General features: G+C 41.1%; 1 protein-coding gene across 1 annotated transcript in view; it reads left to right on the forward strand.

Annotated features, from left to right (window-relative positions):
* Positions 1-20,948, forward strand: part of CCDC186 (coiled-coil domain containing 186) — a 1,483,461-nt gene that overhangs the window by 1,026,373 nt on the left and 436,140 nt on the right. The gene's annotated exons all lie outside the window — the stretch shown is intronic.

Here is a 20,948-nt window from a genome sequence, read left to right on the forward strand (position 1 = left end):
TGGACTACCTTAGTGAGTGGTGTAAAGGATGCCATGCAGGCATTCAGAGGCACTTGAGACAAGTGTAGAGGAAGTGAGGGGAGATGAAATTTATAAGGACAGATGTTTATTCACACCCAGTTACAGTTAGAGCAAATAAAGCCAAAAGTAACTACAAATGGTCACAACTGCCAGCAAAAGGGCAGATGTTTATTCACACACAGTTTAGTACTTTCATCTTCCAACAAAACATTTATGCAGAACCAATTTAAACAGAAAATGTCACTGATTAAATACTTAATAAAAACTGTCACATGACATAACATGACATAATTCACCAGTAAAGAACAAAAAACAGCAAAAAAGACATCTAAGTGCAACAAGTGAAGGAAAAATGCACAATTAAAAATAAAGTAATAATAATTATCTACATAGTTCTTAACAGCTTTGGATTTCAAATGACATTTAATATTAATACATTTTTCATACTAGGCATTGACATTAAGCTTAATTTACCACCACACCTGTAAAACCTCCAAATCCCACATTACCCCTAAAGAATCATTAAGTGCAAAAATAATACTTAAAATTACAGCATTTTTCGGAATGTTTGCATAAAGCACATTTTTATTCTTAGTTTTAATAGCATAAAATGTTTGCTGATCTTCATACAATAATACCTTTTGGCCTTCCCTGTAGCACAATATACTATTCCCTTACTTATGACACATTTTCTTCTTATGATTACTTGTACGACGGTCAGTGTCAGCAGGTACAGATTCTTTGTACCATTTGCAAGTGTTACAAAGATCACATTTACATTCCTTGCTGTTTCACAGGCACACCTGATAAAAGATGGTTTTGTTTGTGATTGTAGGTCCATAGTCATTTGTGTTATTGCTCCTGAGTTCCTTACACATTCCTCATCTCAGTGACCCTGTCAATGGTGTAAGATTGTGGTTTTACTTGAAAAATTGATTGATGATTTTTTGAGCTATTTCTGATTGTTTGATAGCGCATTGGGCATGCTTTTATTTTACTGAGGGCATGACATTGTCTGGCCTTCTACAATAAGAACCTTCCTGTTTGGAGGTGTTAGAGGTGTGGTGGCAAATTAAGCTTACTGCCTATAAATCATCTGATTTAAACAGTGTTAGTAATACAGTATTAGATGTGTTTTGGAATATGTTAGGGTTATACAGACTGCTTGGCCTTTGTTTATCCAGTAATAGGTTCATAGGTAGGTACTAGGCTATCGGCCCAAGGACCTACGTAAGCCTAGCCAACAAGGTTCCGTGGCTTACGCCACCCAAGAAAGTTATTTTCCTGTGCCACTGTCGAGCAGAGACACAGATGTGATCCCTGGGGTGTATTTCGTATTTCCCATCTACTCATCAAGATATTTCTTGAAGAGTGCTAATGAAGAACTTTGCTTGACATAGATGGGTAGCTTGTTCCAGAGTATGGGAAGTCTCTGGGACAGGAATCTATCCCTCCAGCATGTCCTGTTTATTGTGGTGACAAGGTTTAGGTCCCTAGAGCGTGTAGCTCGGAGGGATTGGGATTTCTTTAGGTGTAGCTCTGGGTTTGACATAGTTTTATATGTTAGGCAGAGAGCACCTCAGAGTAGGCGATATGCTGTGGAGTAAAGCTGGAGTTTTTTGAGGTGGTCAGTGTAGGGCATTTGTTTGAGGCCAGTAATCCTCTTTGTGAGGTACTTCTGTGGCCTTTCCAGCTGCTGCAGATGTCTTGTGAGGTACATTACAAAATGGGCATTGTACTTTATAATGCGTCTAATGAGTGGGGAACAATGACCTATTTTTTCCTAGATGAGAGCCCTTTTATGATAAGGTGTGCCACATAGGACTTCCTGACTACTGTGGTGATGTGACTATCAAAGGAGAGACTACTGTCCACCTGGGTCCCAAGGTCTCTTATCACGCATTCGGTGTTAAGTAGATTGCTGCCTATGTGGTAGTTCATGGTTACAGAGTTTTTACCAAAGGGGATGACACTGCACTTTTTGGCATTGAGCTTGAGGCCATGGCTCTGACACCAGGCATCTGTCTCAGCGAGGCCCTTCTGTAGGATGGCCACATTATTAGGGGACTTGACTATGGCTCCTAGTTTGCAGTCATCTGCGAACTTCGTTAGCCAGAGGCCTTCTGTGTTAGCCTGTGCTTCAGCGAAGTAGATACCAAACAGGAGAGGTCCCAGGATGGAACCCTGTGATACTACACTCGTCACTGCTTTGAAGTCAGATTTAGAGTCTTCAACTTTTACAGTGTGGGTTCTGTCAGTGAGCCAGTTGACAATCCATCTTGTGACGTAGAGATTTATACCTAGTTTAGTGAGTTTAGCTATAATTCTAGAATGGGGGATGATGTTGAAAGCCTTGGTGAGGTCAAGATAGGCTGTGTGAACCACCTTACTCTCATGTATGGCTTTGGTGACTGCCTCAAAGATGTTGAAAAGGTTCAGGAGGCATGATCTGCCTTTCACTTGAACTGGGTGGGATCCAGAGTTTGGAGGTTACCAATGTCTTTGTTCGAGTTCCATGATGTTATGTTCCATGGCCTTGCAGACCAGGCTCATCAGGCTAATAGGTCGATAGTTCCCGGGATCAGTGGTGGCTCTCCCTTTGTGGAGTGGGATAACTGTTGCTGTGCGCCATTCAGTGGGCACAAAGCCTGATGTGAGGCTATTATTGAACATGGTGCTTAAGTGGGGAGCCAGTTCATGTAAAAGGCAGCCTGGGATGTTGTCAGATCCCATGGATGCTGTGTTTTTGGCTTTAGAGAGTGCAGCTTTTACCTGCGTAGTTGTGATTACAGGGACTCTGCATTATTCCTGTATAGATATGGGCCCTTTAGGGGGTGAGAGGGGGGTAAAGTTAGCACTGAACCTATCTGCCAGGATGTTGGCAATATCAGTTGATTCTGTAATTTTCGTGCCTTTGTGTTGTAGCTCAGAGCAGATCTGGGTATTGCCATCGAGATTCTTGACATGGCTATTGAATGCTTTGTGGTTGTCCTTGGAATTAGTGGCGATTTTGTTTTCATAGCTAGTTTTGGGGGATCTTAATAAGGGATCTCAGCTTCTTACTGAGGCTGACCAGGGAGCTCCTGCACTCATGGGATTTTACTCTCTTTTGCAACAGTTTCTTCCTTCTGTTGTACAGTTTGTGTATGGCATGGGACCACGAGATTAGCTTCCTTCTTTTGGAGGATGGCATCTTGGTTCTGTTTGGGATAGCACACTCCATGCAGTTGTGTAAATGCTTATAGAGTGCATTTGTGTAGGATTCAGCAGTTGTAACTGTATTGTCCATCTGCATGGGTGTCATGAAGTTCACCACTTCTGTCTTAAGAATAGAATTAAGAATAGCTTCCATTCATTCTTTAATCTGACACAGGTGATTTTTGCAATTCTAACAGTGGGCATTCCTTGGTACTTGAAGCTGCTTTTATTTAAAGTATTACAGTGCTTAGGCCCATGCATCTTATTTAAAAAGCAAACAAAAGACCAAGGCAAAAAGAGAATAAATATAATATGTTGAAGGCAAAAAAATCAGTAAAATTATCTTAAATATGTAAACAAATGAAACGTTTAGCCATCTGAAGGTGTTAGGAATATCGCTCTTATACTCTTATAAAGCTGAAATTTAAGTAGCCTCTGAAGAATTCTCATATTGAGTCACCTCAATCAGGGATGGTTGTTGATTTCACAGGACTGGAGCAACAGAAGCATAATAAATTATGTCCCACGTTTGTTATCTGGCCCATGGAATAGCCATCAGCCCCTCACCTGATGACCCCATTTGTTTAGGTTCATAGGTAGGTACTAGGCTATTGGCCCAAGGGCCTACGTAAGCCTAGCCAACAAGGTTCCATGGCTTACGCCACCCAAGAAAGTTATTTTCCTGTGCCACTGTCTAGCAGAGAGACAGAAGTGATCCCCGGGGTGTATTTCCTATTTCCCATCCACTCATCAAGATTTTTCTTGAAGAGTGCTAATGAAGAACTTTGCTTGACATAGATGGGTAGCTTGTTCCAGAGTATGGGAAGTCTCTGGGACAGGAATCTATCCCTCCAGCATGTTCTGTTTATTGTGGTGACAAGGTTTAGGTCCCTAGAGCGTGTAGCTTGGAAGGACTGGGATTTCTTTAGGTGTAGCATGTCCAACAGCTCTGGGTTTGACATAGCTTTATATGTTAGGCAGAGATCACCTCGGAGTAGGCAATATGCTATGGAGTAAAGCTGGAGTTTTTTGAGGTGGTCAGTGTAGGACATTTGTTTGAGGCCAGTAATCCTCTTTGTGAGGTACTTCTGTGGCCTTTCCAGCTGCTGCAGATGTCTTGTGAGGTACATTCCAAAAGGGGCATTGTACTCTATAATGGGTCTAATGAGTGTCGAGGACATATGATGTTACCAACTCCATAAGGTAAGCACAACCCAGATTGTTAAGAGTTGGAGCCCTTGCTATACCTGCCAAAGCTTGTGAGAGGCACATGACCATGTCCTAAATGCATCTGCACAGTCTAAGTAGTTTGGGGGACATGCTGTGTGTCGGATAAAATGCTTTGGTGGGTCGGATTGTGGCTGTTTGTTGGACACTCCCGGTCTAGATCTTGAAGGCACATCTGAGAAGCAAATGTACCAGTCAGTAATCTACTCATGGAATTTTGTACCTTCTGCAGATGTAAACCCAAAGTGAAGGGCATTATAATAATCCAGATGGAAATGACCAGCATATTTACCCATATTGCCATGTCCAGTGAAAATATAAACTGTTTGATAATGCAGATGGTTCTTGAGTTGTCAACCTGTGGTCAAGAGCCACAGCTATATCTTGGACCCTAGGTACACTTTTCAATATGTTAGTGTTGCATGTTATTAAGGATAAGAGAAGTGGAAGTTGTGATGTTTGAACATTCCTCAGCAGGAGTTAAGTCAGACGTCTGATCCCGAGAAAAGAAGTATAACAAAATGTCACAAGTATAAAAGTAAAAGTAAATCTCTTGTTCTCGGTAAAGACCTTATTTAGTTGTAGCACTTATACTAGGAACAACAGAGGACCCAGATTAGAACTCTGGGGCAGACTGCACCACAAAGGGAAATGACTGGATAAATTAACACCAGATGTCACCCTTTTGGAATGATTGGAACGTTTTGGAGAAAATCACTGCAGTACAATATTCAAAGCGCTTGGTATCAGACACTGCTGAGAGGTCATTTAGGGCAAGAGTTCAGCACTTTTGCTGAACATTTGCTATAAGGACTTCATTATCCCTGTATTTGAGGATAATGTTACTACTGTATTATGACCTAAAGCTGAGCAGATAAGGGTCTAGGAGGTCATGATATGTTAAAAAAAAATCTATCTAGATTTACGCCATTTTCTCAGTAACTTTCCCAGTCAGTGTAGTTTTAGGGTACAGTGATCTCTTAAGAAGATGGGTGACAAGTTACTCTTTAAGGGGGTGCAGGCAAAATTCAAAATCTCATAGAGGATCTTACAGTCTGAAAAATAACTGGATGTAGTAACCCAAGACAGGCCTAAACCAACTTTGGTGGTCCTGGGTCCAATCCAGGTTAACTATTGGCTCTGAAGTGGACCAAGCCAAGGAAGAAGCCTTTGTCAAAGTCTGTGCAGATGGAAGCAGTTCTAGTCTGCTAGTCATGGGAACTGAAAATACTGCCACATAGTCAATTTTTTTTTTTATTTCAGATCCTTATCTGCTTGTTTCTCCTTTGGTTTCTATCTCTCTCTCTTACCAATGACTTCAGAGCTGATGATTCCCCTGGTGTCTGTTCCCTTGGGCTACCTGGACTTTTTGGCTCAGATTCCAGGTATCAGATGCAACACACTCGATTCTGAGACCTTCAGAGTTATGTGGGTTGTGGGGCTGTCATCTCAATGCTAAGCTTTTGGCACCATCCTTTGGTCTATCTGTTATGGCTCCTTTTATGGTATCATAGACTTTGGCTACAACTCTTTGGCACCAGCACCCCCCCCCCTTCCTGTTGAGGCCATCCACTCTGTTGGCTTGTGGTTGCCTTTGTCAGTGCCTGCCACTTCTGGGAGAAAGGCGTCAGTAGCTTACAGGGGTTCCTTGGGTCTGACTGACATGATATTGGCATTCAGGGTAATGTGAAGGATTATAGATTTTCTGAGAACTACTTTTCAGAATTTGTCAGCATTGGTTTCATTCCAGGGCACCAATTCATATTTGTCCAGCCCTGTCATGGATCAAAACCATGATATTGGCCTTAAAGAAACTGTCTAAAGGCAGTGCAGGTCATTTGAGGATTCAGATTCACCCTGTCCCTATATACCAAAAAAGAGGACATGCAAAAGGAGACACATCAACTCATCTACTGAGTTTGCCACTTCAGTCACTGACTCAGATGACCGAGAGGGTTTCCCACATTCTCCTCCAGAGGATGCTAACTTCAGTGACATCCAAGAATTTATGTAAAGGAAGGGAAATTGACCAGCACACCTGCTGTATCAGAGCAAAGAGGTCATCTTAGAGGCCTGTCTTCTGCTTCTTGGGTAGTACCTCTTGTGGACATCCTAGTTTACTTGGCTGCAAGGAGAGTATGATAGGACCCTGATTCCTCCGTATCAATTCTGTGGTAGCCTGACATAATACTTCGGCTTCCCCCAAGGGTAGACAGTTTTGGTGTAAGAGTTCTCTGATAAAGTGTATTATTGTGGCAGTGGCAACTTGGAAAGTGCTGACAAGATGCAGATGATATAGCAGTCAGAAACTACTTTAGGCAGTGTGTTTAACATTACAAACATCTTCATGCAGCTCATGTATAATGCAGATGATGGCGTGGCATGAGCATCATATGTGGACAATACAGTGAGGCTTCATGCCTGGCTTTGCCTTTGTAACTTTGCAGATAACTTTAACGCATCCTTTATGAATGCCCCATATTAGTGATCCTCCCTGTTTGAAATTAATGTCAGAGAAAAAATGCAAAAGTACAAGCAGGATGGGAAGATGCTGTGTGCCATAGAAGTCAAGTTTGAGACCCTACAGCAGTCATATGACAGGAATCAAAAGGGGTTCAAATCTAGATGGTGTAGGAAATCCAGGCATCAGCACTTTGACTACTGTTCTGAAAGAGACAGCCGTGGCAGAAGATACCCCTTAAATGGACACAGAGACCAAGGTTGTCCATCTGAGCAGCAGTCACTTTTCAGTTCAGATCCCTGGTCTTAAGTCTCATCAACCCCCCCCCCCCCCGGTGTAGTCACAGCTCATCTTCAGGTAGAAGGAATTTGCATGTTTCCATACCTGGATTCCAGAGAGTACCTGCTTCAGCTTTGTATCTCCTTGGGAGTATCAGTAAACTATGGAAATCAAAGCTACAACTGAATTAGGCAATTCAGTTCATAGGATGACACCTGGACGCAACTTCATGCATAGTTCCTCTGTCTAGGGGCAGAGTTCAGATGTTGCAATATTCAGTCCAAATTCTCCTTCATTTTCAGTCCTTATCAGCAGTGCTGGTTCTTAGAGCCTTGAGACTAATGGCTTCTTCCATCCTCATGGTGTAATTTGTTTGACATCACATGAGGGTACTTCAGTGGTTACTCAGAATTCAGTGGTCTCAATTTTGAGACAGCCCTTTTACTCTGATAATCACCAGTCTTTGCAGGGTTCACTTACAGTGGTGGACTAAATTCCCCATTTATCACTTTAGGGAGACCTTTTCTTTTGCCAACCTTTACAGATGCATCCTTCTCCTTAGGGGTGGGGGGCATTGTCATGGAGGATGGTCCTAGGTACTTGGAATTAACAAGAGGTGCCAGCCTTCATGTTAGTATTCTGGAAGTGAGAGCAGTCCTCCTTTCATTGCAGGAGCCAAAGGATTTATTACCTCAGGAGTGATTTCTATTCAGACAGTCAACATACGACAACAAGCAAGGAGTATCTGGGTCCTGTCTCTTACACTGAGAAGCTATGAGAGTGTGGCACCGGGCAATTTCTTTCTTTCATTCTGTCACTTCCTTTATAGTAATGCACATTCTTGGACGGACTAACTGTGTTGCTGACAGACTCAGCAGATTAGTTCTGATGCATTACAAATGGCCTGTCAGTCCAATGGTAGCACAACAAATATTCAGCCATTAGAGCTGTTCTTGTTGTAACCTATTTTCCTCCCCAATAAGCACAAAGTGCAACAGCTTAATTGCTTTGCTACCTCTAAAGGTACAGTCCCTGAAAGATGGTCTGTTCAGACAGTGGCCTTGTGGGCTCCTTCATACATTTCCTTCTTTGCCCTTAATATTCAAGCTTTTAAAGAAAGCCTTAAAATGCAAAGCCACAGTGATGCTCACTGCTCCTCATTGGTGCAGGCAAATTTGCTTTTCTCTGGTAAAGCTTCACATCAGGAAGCCTCCTAGGCTTTTGGGTCCCAGGAAGGATCTGCTATTCCACCCATCTGGAGTGCCCTATAAGGACCTACGCAATTTCAAGTTAACCGTCTAGTTTCCCCGGTTCCAGTAAAGACTAGTGACCTTCCTTTGTCCCTTGAATTTATTGTGACTCATCCGCATCTCAGAAGGAGTCTACATGTATAGTTTGCCACAAGTTGAAACGTTTTTGTGTTTGGGCAATAGCACAGGGGATAGACCCTCTAAATGCATCTGTTCCTGAAATTATTTTCCTCCTGCAGTGGTTCGATTCAGTCTCCAGTTTTTCCACTGTTGAAGTGCAGTTACCAGCAATTTCTAATTTTCACAGTGGACATGCTCTTCAGATTTTGATGGACTATACAGAGCTTTTCTCAAAAGAGCCTGTCTTTGTCCCCCAGTCAGAGACCCAATACTCTGTGGGACTTTAACTTTGTACTGGAAACACTATTTTTGAGCTAGTTTCTTCCACTTCTTTGAAGTTTTTAACTTCAAAAACCTAATTTCTTGAGGGATTTACTTCTGATGGAAGAATATTAGAATTACAGGCAGTGTCTCTTGTTTCTCCATAATTAGTATTCAATAAGGACAGGGTTTTTGTATACTAACCCTTTGTTTGTCCCCAGGGTGGCTTCCCATACCAGTTTGGACTAACCCATTCATCTGCCAGTATTTATTTTGTCTACACAAAAACTAAATCCTTTAGAAAGTAGTCTCAATTGTTTAGGGTCACAGTAGCATTTATTTAGCAACACATTTCAAAACAGTACAGACAGTGCAAATCCTCATGCATGGTGTGCAGTTTTTTCATCAGTTACTTACCAGACATAAAAAACAGTCCGCCTTGCACCCTGGTTAGGCTCTCATTCCCCTTCATTCTAATATACTTCACTAAGGTCCAAAACTGATGGTCACAATTTACAGCTCGCCATTTAATTTAATTCAAATATACAAGTTCACATTCAGTATCTGTTTGTTTTTTGTTTTATTCTCTTTTCATTTTCTCTCTCTACACTTTGGTCCCTTATTTCCTTTTGCATAACTGCCAATGTTAATTTGCACTGACTTATTTCTGTATTTTGTAAAAAAATAAATAAATGGAAAGGCTATTTTGGTGGGCTGAATGGGGGAAGAATGGTGTTGTGATCTTAAGAAAGATAAGCAATACATAATAGAAGTGATTAAAGACAAAAAAAAAAATAGAGATTTGTTGGGGATCTAGGATAGCTTGTTGGGTGTTAAAATTGCATTTGTCTGTTCTGTATTTACTTAACTTCCAAGATTAAAACATAATGGAATTTCATGAGACCCATCAGACATTAGTCGAGGACCAAGGCTAGTGATATTGCACGCTGAATTAAGTTTTTGAGTATCTAAAAATATTTGGCCTGGGAGATGTTGCCTAAATATTGAATGAAAGAAAAATATGCTTACTACTCAGAAAGGTGCTGTGTGTGAGTCAGACTAGATGGATGTTGCATAAAGGAGCATCAGAAAAGGGTTGGCGCGCAATCATTCTGCCAATTTTATCAAATCATGCCCCAGATGAAATCGCACTTACACTTAACGATATGGAATACAGAGAAAGACACTGTGATTCTATAACTATTTTCTTGGAAGTGAATGTTTTGAAATCTGGGTTGCTAAAATAATATTAGAGAATTTTAAAAAATAATTGGGAAGGTGAAGGAGAAATACGTGAGAGATGGGATGTGCATAAAGGAGGAGGAGGAGTAAAACTGCAAACCACTTGGAAGCCCCAAGATTTGTCATGGGGAATGATGAACAGATTTAGGAGTGCAAGTATGAAAGTTAGAGTTGCAGTAAAAGGGTGACAAGACTGGGTCAAGGAGGAGGTTTTAATGGTTAGGAAATACTGGTCATGGTCAGTAAATGTAGAGCAATAGCATTAAAGCTGAGTTATTTCTATAACAGTCCAAAAAATATTAAGGAACTAGCACTGAAACATGGACAGAAACTACCCAAATCCATAATCACAAAACTAAAGGACCCAAGTATAGGGAAAAATACCAATGGCTGTGATGAAATTAAGGAAATGTTGACAAGCTACTATATAGAGTACTGTTTATTACAGAGGACAAAGTAGGGACAAGGGGGGACAAGATGGAGCAGCACTTTCAGAGGCTTCATCTCCCAAAATTACTAGAGGAAGCAAACAAACTGGTTCTCAAGTTTCAAAAGTTGCTCTATCCTGAAGGACTTCCAAGATGGCTGCACATTGAATAACAGCTTAACTCTAGGTCTCCCACTGTGAAAATAGAAACTCCAATAGAGAAACCCAGTAGACTTTTGTGTTTATGGGTAAATTTTGTAACTAGCTTGTAAGTATACTACCTGAATGCCAGCAAAAATGAAATACAGAGCACCTCGAAAATCAGCTTCAAAAAGTGAGGAAGAAACACTGACTGGAGAAAGTTTTGCATCTGTTCAGCAAAAGCAATGCAATTTCCAAAAGGCTGGCTGAATTTGAGACTTCTCAGGAAGAGATGTTTAAAAATAGAATTAGAGGACAGAGCACGTAGGGAAAACCTGTGATTCTCAGCCAAACTAGAGAAGCTGGAAGGAACAGACTGCATTCATTTTATGAAAACACAAATAAAACAACTGGACTGATATTTCGCAGCAGGAGTGGTCAGTTGAAAGGGCACATCGTGTGTATGCTCCAAATCTGGCTATGAGAAAGCAGCCTATACCTTTAATAGTAAAGATGCAATCCCACAAGCAGAAGGAGTTGATCCTGACAAAACTGTGGCAGAAGGACAAAATACTAAAAGTGGGAGACAACAGTGCGTTTGTGGAGAATGATTATTTGTTGTATGTAAGGCAGAAGAGGAGTAAATTCACTCCACTATTCGATGAATGTTGAGACGCACGTGTGAGATTCAAACTGCTGTACCCAGCTATCTTCAAGGTATTCTTCTCTGGAAGGTCAAAATCATTTTTTGATGAAGTACATGCTGAGGAGGAAATACAAAAGTTTGTCCAACAAAAATGTGCTGTGAAACAGAAGGAGATTCTTGTTGTTGTTGTTCTGGTAATAAAGGCCACAGAGAGGCAGTAACTGTGAAACTTTTCCACTGTTTCAATGGAAAATGTTGGAGAGAAGGGGAGGAGTTGAGAAGAAGTATCGAGAGTACATCTGAAATGAGTTGTCAGAGACAGGATTTGGGAGATGAAGATGAGCAATAATAAAACCAGTAACTTAATATGAGATTGCAATGCAATAATTATATTTGTGAAATGTGAGAGAAAAAGAAAATGTGGAAATATTGGACTTTTTCAGAATTTGTTGGACTTGTGGGGGACTGTAAAGTATATGCCCTACTTCATGTCACACATGTTCAGAAAAATGCTTTGGGGAGGGGAAGAGAGGGGAGAAAGCTAACTGTAAATAAAGAAAACATTTTTTCTTACTAGTATCATTTTTGTGGGGCATGGTTTTCTTTGCATGCTATAAAGTAAAGTTTTCTCATTGTAATGGCATTGTAAATAGGTGCTGCTGTTCTTTATTCCCCTCTTTCTTTTTCCCTTCTATCTTTCTTCTTCAGTTTAAAAAATGTAAAAATGTAAAAAAAAAAAAAAAGCCTGGTTAAAAGAGCACGACAAAAGAAAACATAATGTGCTTTTTTCTCATTCTTGTATGGGGGAATGACTGGATTAAGGACCTTAGATTGATTTAGTAACAAGTTTTAAGAGAATGCAAGTAAATAAAAAGAATATTGAATATCACGAGGCTTGTTTCTAGCAAATTATGGATAAAAAGAAATTGGTTACAGTCTGGTGGAGAGTAAGTGGCTGTGGGGTGGGGGGGACTGGCTAGGAGATAATGTTCTATGAAGGCATTCATGGGCTTTTCCAGCTGGGAGAGCTACAAAGATGAGACAAAACCAGTTAGCACTTAGTAGAAGCACAGACTGCATCATGTGTATATAAGCATGGATAACCTTTCTTTTAGGTTAACTTGAGTCTAAGACATTTGTTCATGTTAGGAGGGTAAAGCTTCAGTATGTGAAGATGTGCATAGTTTTGTGTATTAGTATTAAATTAATAGGTTTTAGGGGTGTATTGTTTTTTTTTTTGAGGGCTTTCAGTAAAACAGAAAGTTTTGTAACGTGACATAGGCTGAAATGGATATGACAAGAAACAACTATGTACAAGTTCAACCTGCCAAACAGTGTGTGCATGTAAACAAAAGCTGGAACTAGACATTCAACAGAAACGGTGTTATACATAAAAGGTGGGATAACTTTATAATACATTGATGCTTTCTGTAATGTATTTAAATGTCAATGGTCTTACATATAATTACAAAAAAGAAATAATAGTGAACTGTATTAAAAAAACTTAGAGTGCAATTAGCTGTGTTACAGGAGACACACTTGGAAAGAACTGAACATGTGAATTTGATAAAACAAGGTTTTTAGGATGGTTATTCAGTGGAATACCTAGGACAAAGGAAAACAGGAGTACTTATATTAATTGCAAGAGGAGCTATAGTAGTGATAGTAGAGGATAAAAAGAGAATAATGGTACATTTGTAGTGCTAAGGGGCTACTGGCAAGGGAGGAGGATTACTCTGGCATGTATTTGTATTCCACCTAAAATAGCTTTAATGGAGCTTAGTAAGATTCTTGGAGAAATAATCTGTTTTCAGCAAGGAATATTACTTATTGGTGGGGGACTGGAATTTGATTTGAAACAGTGAAGATGTGTCTGTGGGGCCCAGAAGGGAAAGTATTACAAAGGGTAGTAGATTTCTGAAGAAATTTATGAAAATGTTTGGCATGGAAGATGTGAATTCAGTAATAGGAGTTCGGAGTGAATTTACGTATTATTCCCCAAGATGTAAAAATTTGGCTAGGCTAGACACAAAATTTACACTTTACAGGAACATGTGCATTTAATTGAAGGTCTTCATATGCACCCTGTAACCATTTTAGATCATGAGCCAGTACTAACTAAAATAAAAACACAGGGTAATGAAATATAAATGAGACACTGGTGCTTTCCCACCTATCATTTGAAAATAAAGGAATTTAAAGAATGGGTAATGGAGATTATTCAGGAGCTGTTCGAGAGGATAGAAATTACTTCTGAAAATATAGATAGGGAGTGGGATAAAATTAAGGTGGAGTTTAAAAATAGGATGGAAATAAAAGAAAGGGAGCTATGGTTAAGAAGTAACAAGAATTATTTGGAGGGACTGAAAAATGTTAAAGTATTGCAGAATAGGGAGAATCTGACAGAACAAGAAGAGGATCAACTGCAGAATGCTAAACAGAAAATAAAGCATTGTCTTGATAATATACACAAGTTTAGAAAGATTGTCATTAAGCAACTGTTGTTTTTATAAAACACTAGAGCATAAAAACATTTAGCGCAATGACTCAGACAACAGAAAGTAGAAAGGGCTGATGTTCATTGTGTTTCACTGCTGCAGTCTTTACACTTGGGTTATCCTGCCGTCAGGCGGTCCCGCAGTCGGCCAGAGTTCCAGTGTCTTGGTCCGGCGTCGGTTGCTGTCGCTTCTTCCCTGACGTCAGTGCGCCAGGGGTATATTAGGTGCAGCCGATGCCATTTTCTTCAGTCTTTCTTGCCGCGCGGTGCCCAAAGCAAAAGCAGTTCGCAAGTGCCAGTCGGCCGACTCCTGAGATTTTCAATTCGAATTTCGGAACTGAAGTCTTCAATAAAGCTAAGTACCCCGTTGGGGAAACTTTTTCTTGCCTCAGTCCGATGTCAGTAAAAGTTAATAATTGTATTTCCTGTGGGAAGCAAATACCTCATAAGGATTTTCATTCTTATTGTATTCCATGCCTAGGCCCAGACCACGACGTCACTAGTTGTCGGTTTTGTGCTAGATTTAACAAGCGTACTATTAAACGTCGGTTTGACTTTGCCCGACATTATTTTGGCTGAAGTTTCAATTATACCATGCTGTCGGAACAACCAACGACCGGAATACACAAAAAGCGCAAAGACAAGGATAAGGACAGACATCCGAGGCCCAAAACTGATGATGAAACCTCTTCTAGGCCAGTCGCCAGTTCTCCGGTTTTCAGTGAGGCGTCTTCGCAGCCCCTGACAACCGCTACCTCAGAATCACAGGCCGCCTACGACTCCCATGTGGAGATTGCTAGGCCTCTGGATACTCAAGATTTAGGGCCTGCAGATACTAACCCTTCAGAAGGGTCCAGAGCCACAGAGCAGGCATCAGCTTCTGAGGGTGTTTTCAGACCTTCTCATCTTACCATCAAATCTACAGCCAAGGCTAAAACTCCTTTAAAGACAAAGAAGCAAGTGCAGCATTCACCTGGACAGGCCTCCATGCCTAAAAAACAGATGCTCAAAATGGCCGAAGACTTAATTACTCTGATCAGGGGTTCCCATCCCCCTTCTGATAAAAGGCTTAGGCAGGATGCAGACTATGATTCCTCTGACCAGGTTTCCATTTCTTCGGATTCCTCTTCTGATCAGGGATACTGTTTACACCCCTATGAGGATTCTGATGCTGAAGAATCAATTCCTTCAGACTCTCCTCCAGAGGACTATTCTTTTGGGGAAACTTTACATACCATGAGGGAGCATTTCCATTGGGAGGGCCAGGATTATTCAGAATCCAAGAAAAGGCTCAGAGATGTTCTTTTATTGCCTCAGCACAGGCCCCTTGCTATTCTGCCAGTGTTAGACATTGTGGATGATGTGTACTCTGTATCCAGTTTAAATCCTGATTCTTTGCCCCCTGCTCCAGTCAAACCAGACAGATACTACAGAGTCCCTGACCCTCACAAATTACTTTATAAACACCCTGTTGCTGACCCAGAAACTATTTCCCAGGGTCCCAAAGGGGTAAAGGCTTCCACGACTAAAAATCCATTTCCCTCTGACAGGGATTCTAGAGCATTAGACAGATGGGGAAATAAAGTTTACACTTCTGCAACTTTAGCAGTGAGGGCTTTAAATTGCCAGTTTCATTTGCTTAAATAGCAACAATATTTAATCTCTGTTAAAACAGAAAATGCGTACAAATGCAGAACATCCTGACTATAAGGAAATGCAGGATTTATTGCATGCAGCTGAACAAGTGGGAAAACATACTTTGCAATGTGGTTTTGATTCATTAGAGGCTTCTTGTAGAGCAGCAGTTACAGGATCTGTGATTCGAAGGCATGCTTGGTTAAAAGAACAAGGTTTACCTGATCATGTCAAAGCAAAATTATTGGATGCACCTTTGTAGCAGGATGTCTTATTTGGTGTTAAGGCAGAAGAGGTATTAAAGAAAATGGAGGATAAGGGAAAGTCTATGCAAACAGGGAAGGATTTCGTACAGGTACAGTCACCTTGATTTAGCAGAAATTGGCCTACAAAAAATTGTTCCTTTCCAGTGTCAGACAGACCACAGAGGGGCAGATACAGATGCCCAAGAGGCAGGTCTCGGCCCCAAGGCTCTTACAGACCTCAACAATGGGATGCTTCAACCCCAAAAGGAGGGGAAGACAGGTCACAACCTTATAGAAAACAGTCCCAATGAGTTCCCCCTTCAGATGCCAAGCACTTTCCTTTTGGCAGCCACCTTGGGGGGGGACTAGCACTTTTTTATCAAAATTGGCATATGATCACCCAAGACAAATGGGTTCTTAATATTGTGTCTCAAGGTTACAGGTTCCACTTTCACAATTTATCAAGGCTAAATGGAATGCCAGACCTGCCACAAAATCAGTGGGCAGAGGCTCAAAAACAAATTACAGCCCTCATGGACATGAGAGCTATTCAAAAAGTGCCACAACAGGAGAAAGGACAAGGATTTTACTCAAGACTCTTTCTGGTCCCCAGGAAGGACAAAGCCTGGAGACCCATTCTGGACCTTTCCTCTCTAAATACTTACCTGGATGTTCCGAAATTCAAAATGTTGACACTACAGCAACTTCTTCCCATGCTGGGCAAGAAGGCTTGGCTCATTACTTTGGACCTCAAGGAGGCATACCTGCATGTCGCTATCAGACAAAATTGCAGAAGATACCTCGGATTCATAGCCGGTTCAATGCATTACCAATTCTCTGCACTGCCCTTTGGCTTATCTACTGTGCCCAGGGTCTTCACAAAATGCCTGGCACCAGTGAATGCATTTTGCAGACAAAAAGGAATTCAAATTTACCCATACTTGGTCGACTGCCTTATTCAAGCAGAAAGCAAGGACATTCTTCTAAAGCATCTGGTGTTTGTAAAAATATTGCTAATTTGCCTAGGGTACACAGTAAACGAAAAGAAGTCAAAACTAGTGCCCTCACAAGAGATAATATTCCTGGGTGCCAGCTTAAATACAACGGCCCAGATGGCTTATCTCACGCCAGACTAGCAAGGACAACTGACTCAATACTTTCAACTGATGGCAACAAAAACCCAACTCCCTGCAAGAAAAATTCTGCAGGCCTTGGGGTTCATGGCTTCTTGCATACTACTAATTCCATATGCCAGACTGCATATGAAGAAATTACAATGGTACCTAAAGAGTGTTTGATCTCAACACTGTCACAGTTTGGAAACAGTAATACCACTTATTCCTTGCCTTCAACAGGAGTTTCGATGGTGGGCACAAGCATGTCACCTCAACAAGGGACAGCCTTTCACTCAGCCCACAGCCAGGCAAACACTGACAACAGATGCTTTGGACTACGCCTGGGGAGCAAACATGGCAGGAAAATGTATTCAGGGCAAGTGGGCTGCAGAACAAAGGCAAATGGGTGGAGTCCTCTCTGACAATTTCTCCTTGAGCAGAGTAACCAGGCAAAGGATATCATCTTCCCCTTTGTTGCTGGCATTATATTTAGAACCACTTACAAAAAAAATAAGGGACTCAAAAATTCAAGGATATAATTGGTATGGTATGGTAGTCAAGTAAAGCTGGCTGTATTTGCAGATGATATTATTTTATACCTGACAAAAAAACAGAAAGAGATATTACAGCATTGTGGAACATTTTGGGACGGTTTCATATTTTTGGGATACAAAATTAATGAAGCTAAAGCAGTGGCAATAACTGTAAATTATGTGCCCACATATGAATTGGTTCAGCAATGTCCATATTTATGGGGACACACTAAAATGACGTATTTAGGAGTACGGATTAAAAATTATTCTGATTTGGCAGCTAAGGATATGTGGGAAGAGACTAAAAAGATAATACAAAAACTGAGAAAATGGAAGCTTTGTTATGGATAGTAAGATACAGGCAGTTAAAATGTTTATTCTCATTGGTCTTAAACACAGGTCAGACATATTTTTATCAACCAGAGGAGAAGTTGTGGATAGCAGTTAGTAAAGAGCTGAAGGACTTTATCTGGGAGTGGAAGACAGCAACAGTCAAATGGGATAATCTGAGTTTCCATTAGAACAGGGTGAATTGTATGTAGCACAAGCAGAAAAGTATAATTCAAAGTCAAAAAGGTTGTTGATGAAGTAGGGGAGAAGCTCAAGAAACCAGGAGAGACAGGGAATTTGGATGTAGGCCTTTAAGGAGAGTAACAGTCATACAGGATATTATATCCATAAAGAAGCAGAAAGTATCTTAAGAACTAAGCCAACACTGGAATGGAGAAAGGAGATTATGCCGATAGGAATGACTGCAATTAGGGATATAGACAATAAGCAAGTAGTGGCTGGAATTTATTGGAGAAAACTGGCAAAGCAACCAAGGTGTTGGGAGCAAAACACTAGAGAGGGAAAGACTGGGAAAACGCCAAGAATGTATATGAACTACAGGTTAGAGACTGCCTTCCCCATCAAGGAGTGGCATGACTGTGCAGTCAGAGAAAGAAGTAGGGGATCCTAAATGAAAGGCCAGCACTGCTAGAGTTTTCAGTAGAACTAGAACAGAAGCTGCTGTTAAAAAAGGAATAATTAGCAGAACATATAAAATATTGCATGATAACTGTAAGGATCAATCAGAGGAGGTTAGAAAGGATTGGGAAGACATTGGATAAGCAATTCACAAAGAATTATTGAGGGGATGTATGCATGTTTTCCAAATGTCAACAAAATCTAGAAGATATAGGATTTTTGCTTGGAAATGTTTACATAGATATTTTTATATCCCATGTAGATGCCAGATAATTTTTTTCTCTGGTAGACAACACATGTTGGAGGTGTGAGAGAGAATAAAGAGGTAATTGGGAACATATTTTCTGAGAGTGCTGTCAGTTGGCAGAGTTTGAGGATTCCCTGCTGGATGCACTGTCGGGAGATGCTGGGTGGGCAGGTTGGTGTGACAAGGGAGATGATTTTTCTGAGCTGTGATACTGAATTGGAATTGCTTAGACATGGTAAGACCTTGCTGTGTCTAATTATGGTGGGTGCCAAAAAAGCAATTGCTAGAAAATGTAAATCAAAGTTTAAACTTTGTCTAAAGTTGTGAAACTTTGTCTAAAGTTGTAATGTAAATCAAAGTCTAAACGCACTCTGTAAAGCCAAGAATACAGCATCCATGGGACCAGATGACATCCCGGGCTGTGTACTGCATGAACTACAATATGAACAGGCACCTCACCTAAGTGTCATGTTTAATCATAGCCTCACCTCAGGTTTCGTGCCCACTGAGTGGCGCAGAGCTACAGTTATCCCAATCCACAAGGGGGGATCCATCTTGGATCCCGGAAACTACCGTCCCATCAGTCTGACAAGCCTTATCTGCAAGGCCATGGAGCGTGTTATCATGGAACTTATAAACAAAGACATTGGCAACCTTCAAACACTGGACCCCACCCAGTTTGGGTTTGTGAAGGGCCGATCTTGTCTCCTGAACCTGATTGACTTCTTTGAATCAGTCTCCAGAGCCATGGACAAGGGTAAGGTGGTCCACACAGCCTATCTAGACCTTGCCAAGGCCTTTGACACCATCCCCCACTCTGGAATCCTAGATAAACTTACTAAGTTGGGTATTAATCCCTATGTCACCCAATGGGTTGCTAAATGGCTTACTGATAGAACCCACACTGTAAAAGTAGCCGACTCCAAATCCAGCTCCAGACAAGTGACAAGTGGAGTACCTCAGGGTTCAGTCCTGGGGCCGCTCTTGTTTGGCATCTACTTCTCTGAAGTACAGGTCAACACTAAGGGACTCTGGCTAACAAAGTTTGCAGATGACTGCAAACTGGGAGCCATTATTGAATCCCCAAATGATGTGGATACTCTACAAAAGGGCCTTACAGAAACAGATGCTTGGTGCCAGAGCCATGGGCTCAAGCTCAATGCCAAGAAATGTATTGTTATCCCCTTTGGGAAAAACATGTATCCATGAATTACCATATAGGTGGCAGTACACTAAACACAGAAAGTGTGATAAGAGACTTAGGGACACAGGTGGACAGTGGTCTCACCTTCGATATCCACATCGCCACAACAGTCAGGAAATCCTTCTATGTGGCACACCTCATCACGAAGGGCTTTTCATCCAGAAAACGGAGGTCATTGTCCCACTGTACTCATCCCTCATTAGACCCATTATAGAATACAACGCCCCATTTGGTATGTACCTCTCAAGACATCTGCAACAACTGGAAAGGCCTCAGAAATACCTCACTAAAAGAATCACAGGCCTAAAGCAGATGCCCTACGCTGACCACCTTAAAAACTCCAGCTGTACTCTGCATATCGTCTACTCAGAGGCGATCTCTGCTTAACATACAAGGCCATGTCAAACCCAGAGCTGTTGGACATGCTACACTTAAAGAAATCCCAATCCCTCAGAGCTACACGCTCCAGGGATCTAAACCTTGTCATCACAATAAACAAAACATGCCAGAGGGATAGGTTCCTGACCCAGAGACTCCCCAGGCTCTGGAATAGATTGCCCATACATGTCAAGCAGAGTGCCTCTTTGGACCTCTTCAAGAGGAACCTTGACATTTGGATGGGAGAATGGAAATTTATCCCAGGGATCACGTCAGTCGCCCTGCTAGACAGGGGTCCAGGAAAGTAAATAATGTGGGAAGAAATAGCCAGGGAATTGTTATGGCTAGGCTTGTATAGGCCCTAGGGCTGATAGCCTAGTACCAACCTATGAACCTATAAACCAACTATACTAGAAGTAGTGAATATAGCAACAGATATAAAACAACTGGAATTGAGAACTTTAGAAAAGGGTAGGAGGAAACTACATAGGAAAAAATGGGAATTGTAGGAACAGTACTTACAGGGGAAGAATGGGGTTTAAAAGAAGGCAGGACTTAATGACCTATGTAATATTTGACTGAAAATGATTGGGTAGATTATAAGTGATTTATAATGTTTGCAACTGTGAGTGTGTCATTATGGTTTGTGATGTAAAATGCTTGTAACTAGGATTGTGTCTGTGTGGTTTGTTTTCATTTATGTAAATGTATGATTGCTTATGTTATAAGTGATGGTTTAATAAAAGTGTTTCTTGTTTAAAAAAGGGGAAGGAATTGAATAATTTATGTAAAGTTGCTTAGGTTATATATGTGAAGTATAATGTTTGTAAACATGACTTGTTAATGCAGTTT

Source organism: Protopterus annectens, chromosome 14.part0 (assembly GCF_019279795.1).
Source record: "Protopterus annectens isolate FY-2018-M chromosome 14.part0, PAN1.0, whole genome shotgun sequence".
In the NCBI taxonomy this organism is placed as follows: Eukaryota; Metazoa; Chordata; order Ceratodontiformes; family Protopteridae; genus Protopterus; species Protopterus annectens.